The following is a 12,420-nucleotide window of genomic DNA, read 5'->3' on the forward strand; positions in this document are numbered from 1 at the left end:
GGAGAAACCCTGAGAGCCCAGCTGTCCCCCTGAGCTGAAGGGATGGGGCAGGGAGTTCGAGGGGACTAAATTAGTTTTCTGCTGCTCTGGCAACAAATTACTACAAATTTACTGGCTTAAAACAAACAAAAAAATTTATCTACAGTTCTGGAGGTCAGAAGTGCCAGACGGACAAGCACAGTTGTGTTCTTTCTGGAGTCTCTAGGAAAGCATCTGTTTCCTTGCCTTTTCCCTCTCCAAGAAGCCTCCTGAATCCCTTGGCTCTTGGTCCATTCCTCCATCTTTGAAGTCACCAGTGTATCATCTTCCAGTCTCTCTTTCTTTTCTTTCTGTACCTCAGGTCCTCCAGCTTCCCTTTTTTTAGGATCCATGCAATTACACTGGACCCACCTGGAAAATTCAGAATAATCTGCCTATCTCAAGATCCTTAGTTTAATAGCATCTACAAAGTCCCTTTTGCAATACAAGGTAACATCTTCACAAATCCTGGGGCTTAGGATGCAGATGTCTTTGAAGGGTGAACAGTCATTATTTAATCTACCACAAAAGCCAAAGCAGCTAGAGTTTGCAGGACAGAGAAGAAGAGAGGACAGGTGCACAGAGCGAGAACCCTACAGGTCTAGAGAGGGACCCCTCAAGTCTTCAGCAGAGGTTCCTTCTGGGTATTCAGCTAAGTGTTGATCATTGCATGCATGTGAGGAAACTAGGGTTGAGGGGGAGACATCTCAACAAGATGAGCAGAAAAAATCCTAGGGGCTCGCTCAGGACTGGTTAGTGTCTGTTTCCATCACCTGAGTAGAAAATTTCATAATTTATGGACACTGAGTAGAGTATTCCGTCAAGATTTTTGCCTCAGGAGTAAAGCAAAATAAGCCCTGGATTAAATATCACTCTAGTCCTCCAAATCAAAGTTTAAAAGCAAGATTCAAAAGGATTAAAGTATTTCCAAGTAACTTAACCACATCCCAGAACAAAGCTCAAGAAGATTTTCAGGAATACAAAAATACTCAGCACTCAAAAATTAAAAACTCACAGTGAAAGGCATTTAATCAAAAATTGCCAGGTGTGCAGAGAAGAAGGAAAATTCAACCCATAATTAGGAAAAAAAATCAATCAATCAAAACTGACCCAGAAATGATTCCGATGATAGAGTCAGTAGACAAGAACATTGAAACAATTATAATTTTATTCCATGTGTTCAAGAATCTAGAGGAAAAATTAAACATCTGAAATTGAGACAGGAAAGATATTTTTATAAGACCCAAATTAAACTTCTAGAGATGAAAACATATTATCTGAGATGAAAAATGCACTGAATGGGATTAGCAGCATTTTAGACATGCAGAAGAAAAGTTAGCAAAGATTAGCAAATTTGAAGACATAGCAACATAGTTCCAAAGTGAAACACACAAAGAAAAAATAACTTTAAAACATAAAAAGTACCAGTGAGCTATGGAACAGCCTCAAGTGGCCTTATTTGCATGTTATTTGAGTTTCCAAAGGAGGTGTGGAGAGATGAAGAAAAAGTATTTGAAAAAATAATGGCTGGGGCTTCCCTGGTGGTGCAGTGGTTAAGAATCTACCTGCCAATGCAGGGGACACGGGTTCGATCCCTGGCCCGAGAAGATCCCACATGCCGCAGAGCAACTAAGCCTGTGGGCCACAACTACTGACCCTGTGCTCTAGAGCCCGCAAGCCACAACTACTGAGGCCCATGTGCCTAGAGCCCGTGCTCCGCAACAAGAGAAGCCACTGCTGTGAGAAGCCCGCGCACCGCAAGGAAGAGTAGCCCCCGCTGGCCGCAACTAGAGAAAGCCCGCACGCAGCAACAAAGACCCAACACAGCCAAAAATAAAAAACAAATTAATTAATTAAAAAAAATAATGGCTGCAAATTTTCCAAATTTGATTGAAACTATAAACCTATAGATCTGAGAAGTTGAGCAAGTGAAAGCACAAGAAACATAAAAACAACTACACCAAGGCACATCATAATCAAACTGGAGGGATAAATAGAAACTATTAAAACCAGAGAGTAGAAAAAGTCACATTACATGAGCAGCAGAAAAAAAATAAAGATGACGGTAGATTTCTCCCTGGAAACAATGCAGGCTGGAAGACAATGGAGAAACATCTCTAAAGTACTGAAACTAAAATGCATCAGGCTGAAATTATTTACAAGTGAAAATATATTTCAAAAACTATTTTTAGTAATTATATTGTTGGTGGTAATTTTTATATTGTTATTCTAAAGTTTTTGTATATGAATAGTCAAATAAAGCAAGTAAGTCATTATGGTGGTATCATTAAGAATCAGAGTTGTCAGCATTGGAGCTGGGATACAGATGTTACAGATGAAGTTGAGTAAAAATCTTGTTGTGTTGAATTTGAATGGGAAATATTAATAAGAGCTTATGAAAATACATAATTATAACTGTATTTAATAAAAAGTCTTAGGTCAATGAAATAGAATTGAGAGCCCAGAAATAATCTATACATTTATACTAAATTGATTTTCAGCAATGGTGATAATACCATCCAATGGGGAAAGAAATGGTGCTGGGACAACTTGATATCCACATGCAAAAGAATGAAGTTGGACTCCTACCTTCAAAAATATACAAAAATTAAAATATCAAAATGGATCTAAGACCTCAACTTAAGAGCTAAAACTTACAACTGTTAGAAGAGCACATAGGCATAAAGCTGCATGACCTTATATTAGTCAATGGTTTCTTAGATATGACACCAAAAGCACAAGCAACCAAAGAAAAAATAGATAAATTGGACTACATCAAAATAAAAATTTTGTGCTTTAAAGGACACACCAAGGAAGTGAAAAGATAAATCACAGAATGAGAGAAAATATTTACAAAGTATATATCCAATAAAGACCCAGTATCCAGAATATATAAAGAACTCTTACAACTCAACAATAAAAAGATAATCCAAATAATAAATGGGCAAAATATCTAAATAGATGAGCCATAATAAATGGCTCATTTTGCCCATTTTAATAATTAACAATAATAAATGACATATTTTGCCCATTTTAACAATTAACAAATGATCAAAAGGATCTAAATTGTCTTTGTACAATTCTCCAAAGAAAATATATAAATAGTCAATATTGACATGAAAAGAAATTCAACATCATTAGCCATCAGAGACTGTAAATCATAACCACAAAGATATACCACTTCACACCCACTAGGATGATTATAATAATAATAATAAATAATGAGAAATAGACAAGAGTTGGTGAGGATGTGGAGAAATTAGAACCCTTCTATATTGTTGGTGGGAGTGTAAAATTGTGTAGCCACTGTGGAGAATAGTTCCTGATAAATTAAACATAGAAATGCCATATAATCTAACAGTTTCACTTATGAGTATATATCCAAAAGAATTGAAAAAAAGGTCTTCAAACAAAAATGTACACACAAATGTAATAGCAGCACTAATTAAAATAGCCAAAAGTTGGAAACAAACCAATGTCCATCAGCTGATGAATAAACAAAATGTGGCCAGTCGACACAGTGGAATATTACTCAGCCATAAAAAGAAATGAAGTACTGACACAGGCTGCAACATAGATAAACCTTGAAAACATGATGCTAAGTGAGAGAAGCCAGACACAAAAGGCCACATATTTTATGATTGAATTTACGTAAAATGTCCAGAATTAGCAAGTCCATAGACAGAAAACAAATTTGTGGTTTCTAGGGGTTTAGGCAGGCAGGATTGGGGAATAACTGGTTAATGGATACAGGGCTTCCTTTTAGGGTGATGACAGTATTCTGAAACTAGATAGTGGTGATTATTGCAAAACATTGTGAATGTAGTAAATGCCCCAATGGCAATTTTTATGTTATGTGTATTTTACTACAAATAAAAGTACTAGAGAATAGTAAGCGGTGAATATTACAATTTCTCTACAAGACGAAATATAGTTTACAGAATCTGGAAGGGTAGTAGGTAGAAGATATGGATGAAATGAGATGGGTCAGAGGTTGATAATTGTTGAAGAATGTTGACAGGTACACAGGAGTTTCTTTGCATTATTCTTTTCATTTCTATTAATATGCCCATTTTATATATATATATATATATATATATATATATATATGTTAAAAACTTTAAAAATGTATCAAGGAATCAGTGACTTTTGTGGATTCTTGTTGATGTAATAATCAAGATAGTTCCTTGGAAAAAGTTCCGTGGGCTATGATTTTAAAATAATTTTATTTGTGGCTTGATAGGTCATTTTTTCCAACGGTATTATTTGACAATGCCTCAGAATTAAATTTAAAAGTGCAAGATGATTGGCATAGTTGCCAAGTGAATATTGATTTTAGAAATGGAGGCATAAGCATAGATGCCTTAAAATTATCCAAGGCTTATCTCAGTGCCCTGTACAGCAGACTCTCAATAAATATTGCTTTCTGAATTAACAAATGCTCCAATATGTGTGTTTTGCCTAAAACTTACAGGATTATTGTGAATAAATGAGTACTGTTAATTTTAGGGAATGTGTTATTTCCTCTTGAGGAATGAGATCACAATGGCTTTACGTGTTTTGAACCAATTAACTGATTAAAAAAAAGAAACAAATTTGTGCTTAAAAACAATTGACAAACTAGTCAAAATAAGTTGTCGATCTAATTGTAGCTACCAAATCAATTTGAATGTGTGGGATTAATCCAGTGCTTAGGTATCATGTAGATATGATCTGAAAATTTAATCCATAATCTAAGACTTCAATGCTGATCAATTCATATAATTTGGGGATTTAAAAAAGAGTCCATCTTGAATTAAATCAACTGCTTTTTTCATTTAAATATATACTTCTGTATTTAGCCCAGCAAAACATTCAAAGATTAGAGTTCTTTATTGTGGTTACAACTCCACCCATTTTTACCTCTCCAGCCAATTGTTTTGACTGCACAACAGTACTTTGTTCCCAATTATGATACCATATTAGACTCCAAACTATACCAGGTATGCAATAAAGAGCTGGCTTGGCTCAACACGGGAGATTTCACACAGGATTTCTTGCCCTGTAATCTCTGCCTAGGCTACCCCCTGAAGCCTGTCTTCTGCCTACCTCCACCCAGAATGATCACTTCCTTTCTAGTTCTATCACTTTCCACTCTTGCCATGGTAACGTACTATTATTTTCCTGATCAATTTGTCTGCAGCTTCTACAGCATCAGAATCACTTTCTTTCTCTCTTCTCTGTCGAGGTTTACATGGCCTACAGAATTATCCGGGATTTCTTTTGATCATTCAAGATCCAAGTCATTTGTTCAAGAAAACTATAGCACTAATTTTTACAAACTGTTGAAAACCAACATACATGCAACATATAATTTACACTTAAGTATGATGATACAAAACATGTAGAAATTAGAAAAACAAAATCACATGTTCTACCTGCAAGTACAATAGATATGACTGCCTGGGTAAAGGGCCACAGCCAGAGCATGCTACAGGCATGTACCCAGGAGGAGACCCATGGAATTGTCTAGAAGGTTCCCACCCTGGCCCAAGGTGGAAGTCCACTGGTACAGACATCACTAGCCATCTCTCAGCTGCCATCAGGCAAAAAGCACTGAATATTAGACACACCCTTCCAAAGACTTTACAAGAAGGCTCTTTTCCCTTTACACCGAAGAAAACATGGTTAACTCCATCCAGATTAGAGAAAGGAAAATGGAACTAATGAAAGAAGATCCCTTGGGCTGTGATCACGTCGGGTAAAGAAATGATGACGATGTGTTTGCTTCTACTGCCTGTTCAGGGCAGCTTTTCCCATATACATACATATCTGAAGACACTGTGATTTAGCATGCCTTGGTTAATACTAAAAATAAAATCTTTTCCCCCATATTTCATTGTGATACAATTTCCTGTCTTAAAGAAAGATGGAAACTTTTACTTGGAAGATATATAGTTAGAATTCCCTGTAATACTGAATTAGCTCCAGTCAAAATGCACTATTTTACACTGCTATTATTACTCATTTACCAAAATACTTTGTTCTGGGTTTAATATTTTCTTAATACTTTTAACTTTTCTAAGCACTTTCTCATTAAATATGTCTTCTGGCCTCACAATAAGACTCAGAGTCAGGGCAAATACTACTATTGTCAAATGTCAGGATTACAAGAAGTGGCAGTGAATAGTGACAGAATTAAGATTATAATCTGCATTTCCCTACTCTTAGTTCCATGCATTTTGGGGAAAAAAATATCAAAAGTCAAATAAAACAGTTTCTTCACATAGCTCACCAAATATCTGTCACATTTTTTTAAGGGACAGAAGCAAATTTTATTTGTTTATGATGACTATGTTTGCCTTGACACTTTTTAAAAATACTTCAGTAAAAAATTACATGAAAAATCCCACAAAAGAGTCTTTTAATGCCATACCTTGACAATAGACACGTCCATACAAAGCTCTGAGGCTCTATTACATTTTTATTATGATATGATTACGATGTCAATGCATATTTCTGAAGAGCTCTATCCAACTGTAATTTCAAGACAGCTTCATTGCGTTAAGGAACAAAATGGTCAACATAACATCGCGTTAATTTGGGGGTTTTGACAGAAAGCCATAAAACAAAGGAATGTGCCAGATCAAGTCAACCTGGAGTTTGGCTTCTCTTAGGGTGGGTAGTATGATCGAAGTTCTTGGTTCTAAATATAGGGACCAAGCCGGCGATGCAAAAGGAGACCCGGGAGCTTGGGCAGGATGGGCTGGAATTAATTAACGTGCCATTGGGAGCCTCACGTCTGCTCGCCCTGACTGCTGACTTTCTTTGTTACTGGATCTGGTTCTCGCAAGGATACGCAGCCCTTTTATGCTGCCCTACTATTGGGGCCAAGGGGAGTGGGGTTGGCAGGCATTCCCGTTCTTTTCTTTGGTAATTTTTTTCAACCCTGTATATTTATGGGGTTTTTAAATACTATCTTTTCCCGTTTACCATATGTCAAATTCTACATGAACTGATAAAAACACGCAAAGGTCTTATCACTCTAATCTCCTGAGATAGACTTTCCTCCCTCCTATACCTCCTATACTTCCTCAAGCACCTAAGTACTAATTACTAAAATCTAAAATGCTCATCTGACCAAATGGCACTATGAGTCCACTTTTAAAGACCTCAATTCAATTATGCACACTGATGTGGGCACCCAGAAAAAACAAATCCCTGTCTGTATTTTTCCATGATGCAGCTACTCAGCTCTGGGACAGTTCAGCATAAAGATGGTTCGCCCTGGAACATAACACACTCTTTTTAAAGCGAGCCAGCACCCTCCTTGCTGGGAGGGAGCATGGGGTCTGGTATCGACACCGACACCGCAGCAGGCTGCCTTCATCAGAGCCCGCTGTGATGCTCCCGGGAGCGCGGCCCTGCTTGGTGCTGGGAGCAGATTAAAGCTGTTCTAATTTTCCATCCAAGCCAGATAGATGCATAAGCAAGCTGTTAGGTTGTGCCAGCATTGGCCTAGGACCCCCTCGTCTTGCTCTTCAGCATCTAGGGCAGTTAGCAGATCGGTGAAATTTGCAAGTAAAAGCACAAGGAGGGTGGAGGTGGGGAAGGAGGGAGTGAAAGACAGAGGTAGGAGAAAACCACTCCCAAATCCAAGCACAGATCCCTGCTGAAGTGGCAGTGAAAGTCAAAACGCACCTCAGCAGCATGGAGTAAAAAATGCCTGCAACCAACAGTGAAGATACTGGTCATTTCCCTCCATTTACAGTCAAAACGGTCTGCCAGGCTGCGTTCTACACCAGAGACTATCCAAACGGACAGACAGGAATTGGAAGGCAGCTGGGTTGTCACCATCGGGAGAATATATTTAATATAATATATAATATATATAGCATAGAAAATGGACTAGGGAGAAATACACCCAAACATTAGCAATCACTATCTCTAAGAGGCAAGACAAAGGGTGATTTTTAATGGTTCTCTAATTTTCAACTTTTTCAGATTTATAATGAGTTTTATAACTCCTATAATGTGTACATATTTTCAATCAGGAAAAATGGAGTGTGTAAAAAAGACCCCATTATTTACGCTCCCAATGTCAAATTGCACAGGACTCTGAGGCGAATGGGCAGGACACTTAGTCTCGGCTATTTTTCCTCAGTCTCCCCACCGGCACGCCTCCCAGGACTGTGGCTTGGGGGGGCCCTGAGCAGGGCTAACCACCTGGGATGCTCCAGTGTTTGGTCCCTGCTAGTTGCACGTCTCCTGAGCGGCCCTCTGTGGCTCCCGTGTCCAGCCTGGCGTGCAGGAGCTGCTTTCAGAGCTGAAGCTCTGGGGCAGGGCCTGGACTCCCAAAGCAAGTCAAGCATCCTTATCCTCAAGCCTTTCCACCTGCGGGCACTTGCCTGAAGGGGGCGTGGCTCACGCAAATGGGGATGTGTTCCGTTTTACATCTAAAACGATGTTTTCTTCTTCCCTCAGGCTACCCTCAAGTTCCCCCTTCTGTCACCTCTATCCACCATCTCTACTCAGTTCCGAGTTCAGGTTCTTCACAGAAAGACAGAAAGCGTAGCTGTCTGCCAGCATTGTCAGCTTCTGCCCCTGCGAAAGCCCTGGAATAAGAAATTACACAAGTGGCCTGGTAGGAGTAGGAAAAGAACAAATATCGGGGTGAACAAACACAAATAAAAACGTCCGTAAACAACCCTGCCACCTTTTTGCAGTTATACACAAATACTGCGTTTCTTGAGCTGTATGAAGAGGAAATAAACTGTGAGAATCAGGAATTCAGAGTCAGGCAGTTGGAAAGGTATGTGACCGTGTCTTCCCTGAGCCACTGGAAGTCGGGCTGACCCTAACCACGAGCTGGCAAAGCCATAGTTATGTCAGTCCAAGTTCATCTCTAACCCAGCCTGACAACCATGTATGCCTTCATCCTTAGAAGATTAAACTGACCAGCAACTTACATTTTTTAACTAAAGATAATATTTTCTTGGAGTGAATAACAGGGGCATGATTTTGATCACTTTGTGTCTTACAGCTCTTTAGCGTTTTCTGTTTCTGATTGGGGGTGACGTATGTTTTCAAGTATGCAAACCCTTCTAGGATGTGTGGCAGGAGCCACCGAACCTTTAAAGTTTACCCACCATAATGAATTTTGAAGGATTTTCACTTGGGAACGAGTTTCCCTCTATAGGTTTGAGGCTGCTGTGATGTGCAGGATCTGACAGAGCAAATACTGGTTTGGGGATTCTTGTGGGCAATAGAAAAATCCCAAATTGCCCAACTCTATTTCCATTCAAACTGGGAGCTAGAAAGACTCTCCAGATACATGGGAATGAAAGGAAAATCAGGAAAGGAATGGACCCGTGAATTCTCATCCATCAGCCCTTTCAGAAAGATTTTGTGAAAAAGGAAAAATATATATAAAGAAAATTCAGACTGATTGGGAATGAAAGGGGGAAACATGTTTCAAAAATACTGTAAAATACGCTAAGAGTCCATTGGCATTTCTGAAGCTCCCTCCTACCAAGCGTGGAGATTCTGTGGTGCCACGTGGCCTGTGTGCTGCGTCCACAGACCTCAGGTGAGGTTTGCCCAGCACGGTCTGTCTTCTCTCGAGAGCGTGGGCACGAAGCTGAGGTTTACCAAGCTTTCCTCATCAATCCTACATTGTCGCAGTGAGGGTCACCATCTAGTCTTAAACAAGAAGACATGGCTGAGAAACCCTCTGCTTCCACACTAGTCATATGAAAGATGAGTTTTCCAAGGGCCCTGCCAAAGTCCACATATCCAGGGGTCTTTCTTATCATCATCGGCCCTTTTCAATTTGGAAAGATTATTTCGCCACTGCCATTCACACTCAGCTAAAAACACAGAAGTGGGTGCAGATTTATTAGGATTACGCTGATAAACAAAACAAAAAAACTTTTAGAGTAGCAAAACCTGTGTTGAATTAGGTCGTAATAAAAGAACAGTCTCTCATGGATTTAAACTGTGGTTTGGCCAACATTCTAGACGTACACACACACACACACGGAAAATAAAAAGCTTTTCTTCTAAAAGAAAAGTCATTTTAGAGTGTGGTAACCCTCAGTGAAGAGACCAGCAAGCTCATCTGTGGCTCTGCAAAATAAATGTCAGTGATATTTTAATTTGAAAACACCTCTCAAGTGTACAGAGGCCCATTCTTTATGGTGGATCTCTCCAACATCATATGGACTCTCTGTCTACTGTCAAGGGCAATACTTATATCTAAAAGTATGAACCACTGAGAAACATTTTCCATGCAAATTGTAAAGCTGTGTCACCGAATTATTTTAACAGAAAGTAACTCAATTAAGCAAAGAAACTTTAAAAACCATAACTAAAGTTCTGACTTGAACAAACCAGCATGGAACTATTAGTCTTAAAATTCCTATGACTCTTATTCCACTCAGCCAATCTACTTGCTACATGTGTAATGTGGGCCTTTCTCCAGGTAGTAAGCATCATTGTAACTGACTAATTTGTGTTGTATTCTACGAATGTTGTATCACTTGATACCTAGGAAAACCTATAATATTAGTAAGACAGATATTACCTCATTTTTATATGTAAAGAAACTAATACTCAGAGAACTGAACTAACCCAAGGTTACAACGCAAGTAAGAAAGAGAAAACTTGGATTGTTATTACTCATAAATCTAGTCTCGAAAATGTGAAACCCTCTACTTTATGCCCCCTTGGTTAAAATCTTAATCTTGGGTTAAAATCTTAATCTTGGATTAAAATCTTAATTGCAAAGAAAAGTCAGACTCACTTTGGATCTCCACGGAAATCTGACCTGATTTTATTTACTCTTCCATGCTGTAGATTCACATCCATGGTCAAACAGAGCAGACATAAACAATATGTGTATTTATAATGAAATTGAAGCCTTCTTCCCTATCAGGTTCTTGGGTCAATTTATTCTCTGGCTAGTGGACGACATAAAATTGAGTAACACTGCAGTGAACCATCCTGTGACCCAGGGAAATTTCATAACTGACTAGATTATTAGAAATGGCCAAGGACTCTACGGACTATGCCTTTAATCCTCTATATAGGAAAGATAATAACAACATAGACTTAAGACACATAGACTATGGATATAAAAGTGGGATTCATTCTCTTAAATGGGACAGGAGTAGGATACCTCCGAGAAATGAAGACTAAGAGAACTCAATACAAATGCAACTTACAATGGGGAGTAGGGGGACCTTTCCAAAGTGATCAAAAATCAAAATATCCATGATAATACCCTTAAAGTTTCTGACCATACAAAGGAGCAGAAAGTTTGTTATGTGGAGAATAACAGTGAAATTAGTAATGAAAAGACTTACTCATAGCTTACTATTAGACATTCAGCAAAGTCTTTATGGTATCCCCATTACAGCTTTCTATCAATTACAAGTTGCATGTATTTGCCCCATTTTATAGATGGGAAAACCGAGGCCTAGGTAATTTGTATAACCTTCCTAACATCACAAAACTGACGGTAAGAGGATTTGAACCTGGTTCTGTCTAATCCAGAGCCCGTGCTTTACACCCTAGTGCTCTGTAGAGGCTTCTGAACATGTTCTAAGGATAGTTGTGCAGAGAATTTTACACCAACACCAGACTTTTTCCCACAATATTTTCGGGTCTTGAATCTTTATTATTCGATATATATTTGCCTCTTTTTCCCTACTTAAAAAAAATACCACAGAAAGGTGTAATAAATTGTCTCATCATGGCTTAGTGTGAATTAATTTCTCAATGGCTTTTGGTTGGAGAAGTGAGAAAGAGAACCATGGGAAGTTAGGAGACTAATTGGAGGGGCTGTAGAGGGGTAAGAAGCTGTGGAGGAAAAGCTTTGGATGGACAGGAGGAAGGAAACGGAAAAGAAACACCCTCTTTCCAATCAGGCAAGATGGGCTGGTACTCTGCAGAATCAAACAATCACAATAACTAACACAACACAGTTTTATATCTTACTCACATTATCTTCTTTTTCAGGGTATAAGGGGGAGCCCTGCTCATTTTATTCCCTCACTTACAGATCCAGGTTGGAAAAGTAGCCACCATCTCAAACACGGCAGAAGGAAAAAATACCTTTAAGGGTGGTGGTTTCACCCCGGCAATTGAATGTCCCAGCGTAGATGTAACACTGCATTCTGCTCTCACTTCATTGACCAAAACGAATCACTGGTCAATGAACTAATGAACTAATGATTTCATTGACCACTCCAACCACAGGGGCCAGGAGTGCCAACCTACTGTGTGCACAGATGGTGGGGGGAGGAGCCAGAAAGTGTCACAACTGCACTAGAGAATATTCTGTGAAGGAGTGTCTCTCAATATTTACCTACTTCCCACTGTGGTCCAGATTCGACGACACTCCTCACACTCAGGGGCACA

This window comes from Eubalaena glacialis, chromosome 15, assembly GCF_028564815.1.
Source record: "Eubalaena glacialis isolate mEubGla1 chromosome 15, mEubGla1.1.hap2.+ XY, whole genome shotgun sequence".
Lineage (NCBI taxonomy): Eukaryota > Metazoa > Chordata > Mammalia > Artiodactyla > Balaenidae > Eubalaena > Eubalaena glacialis.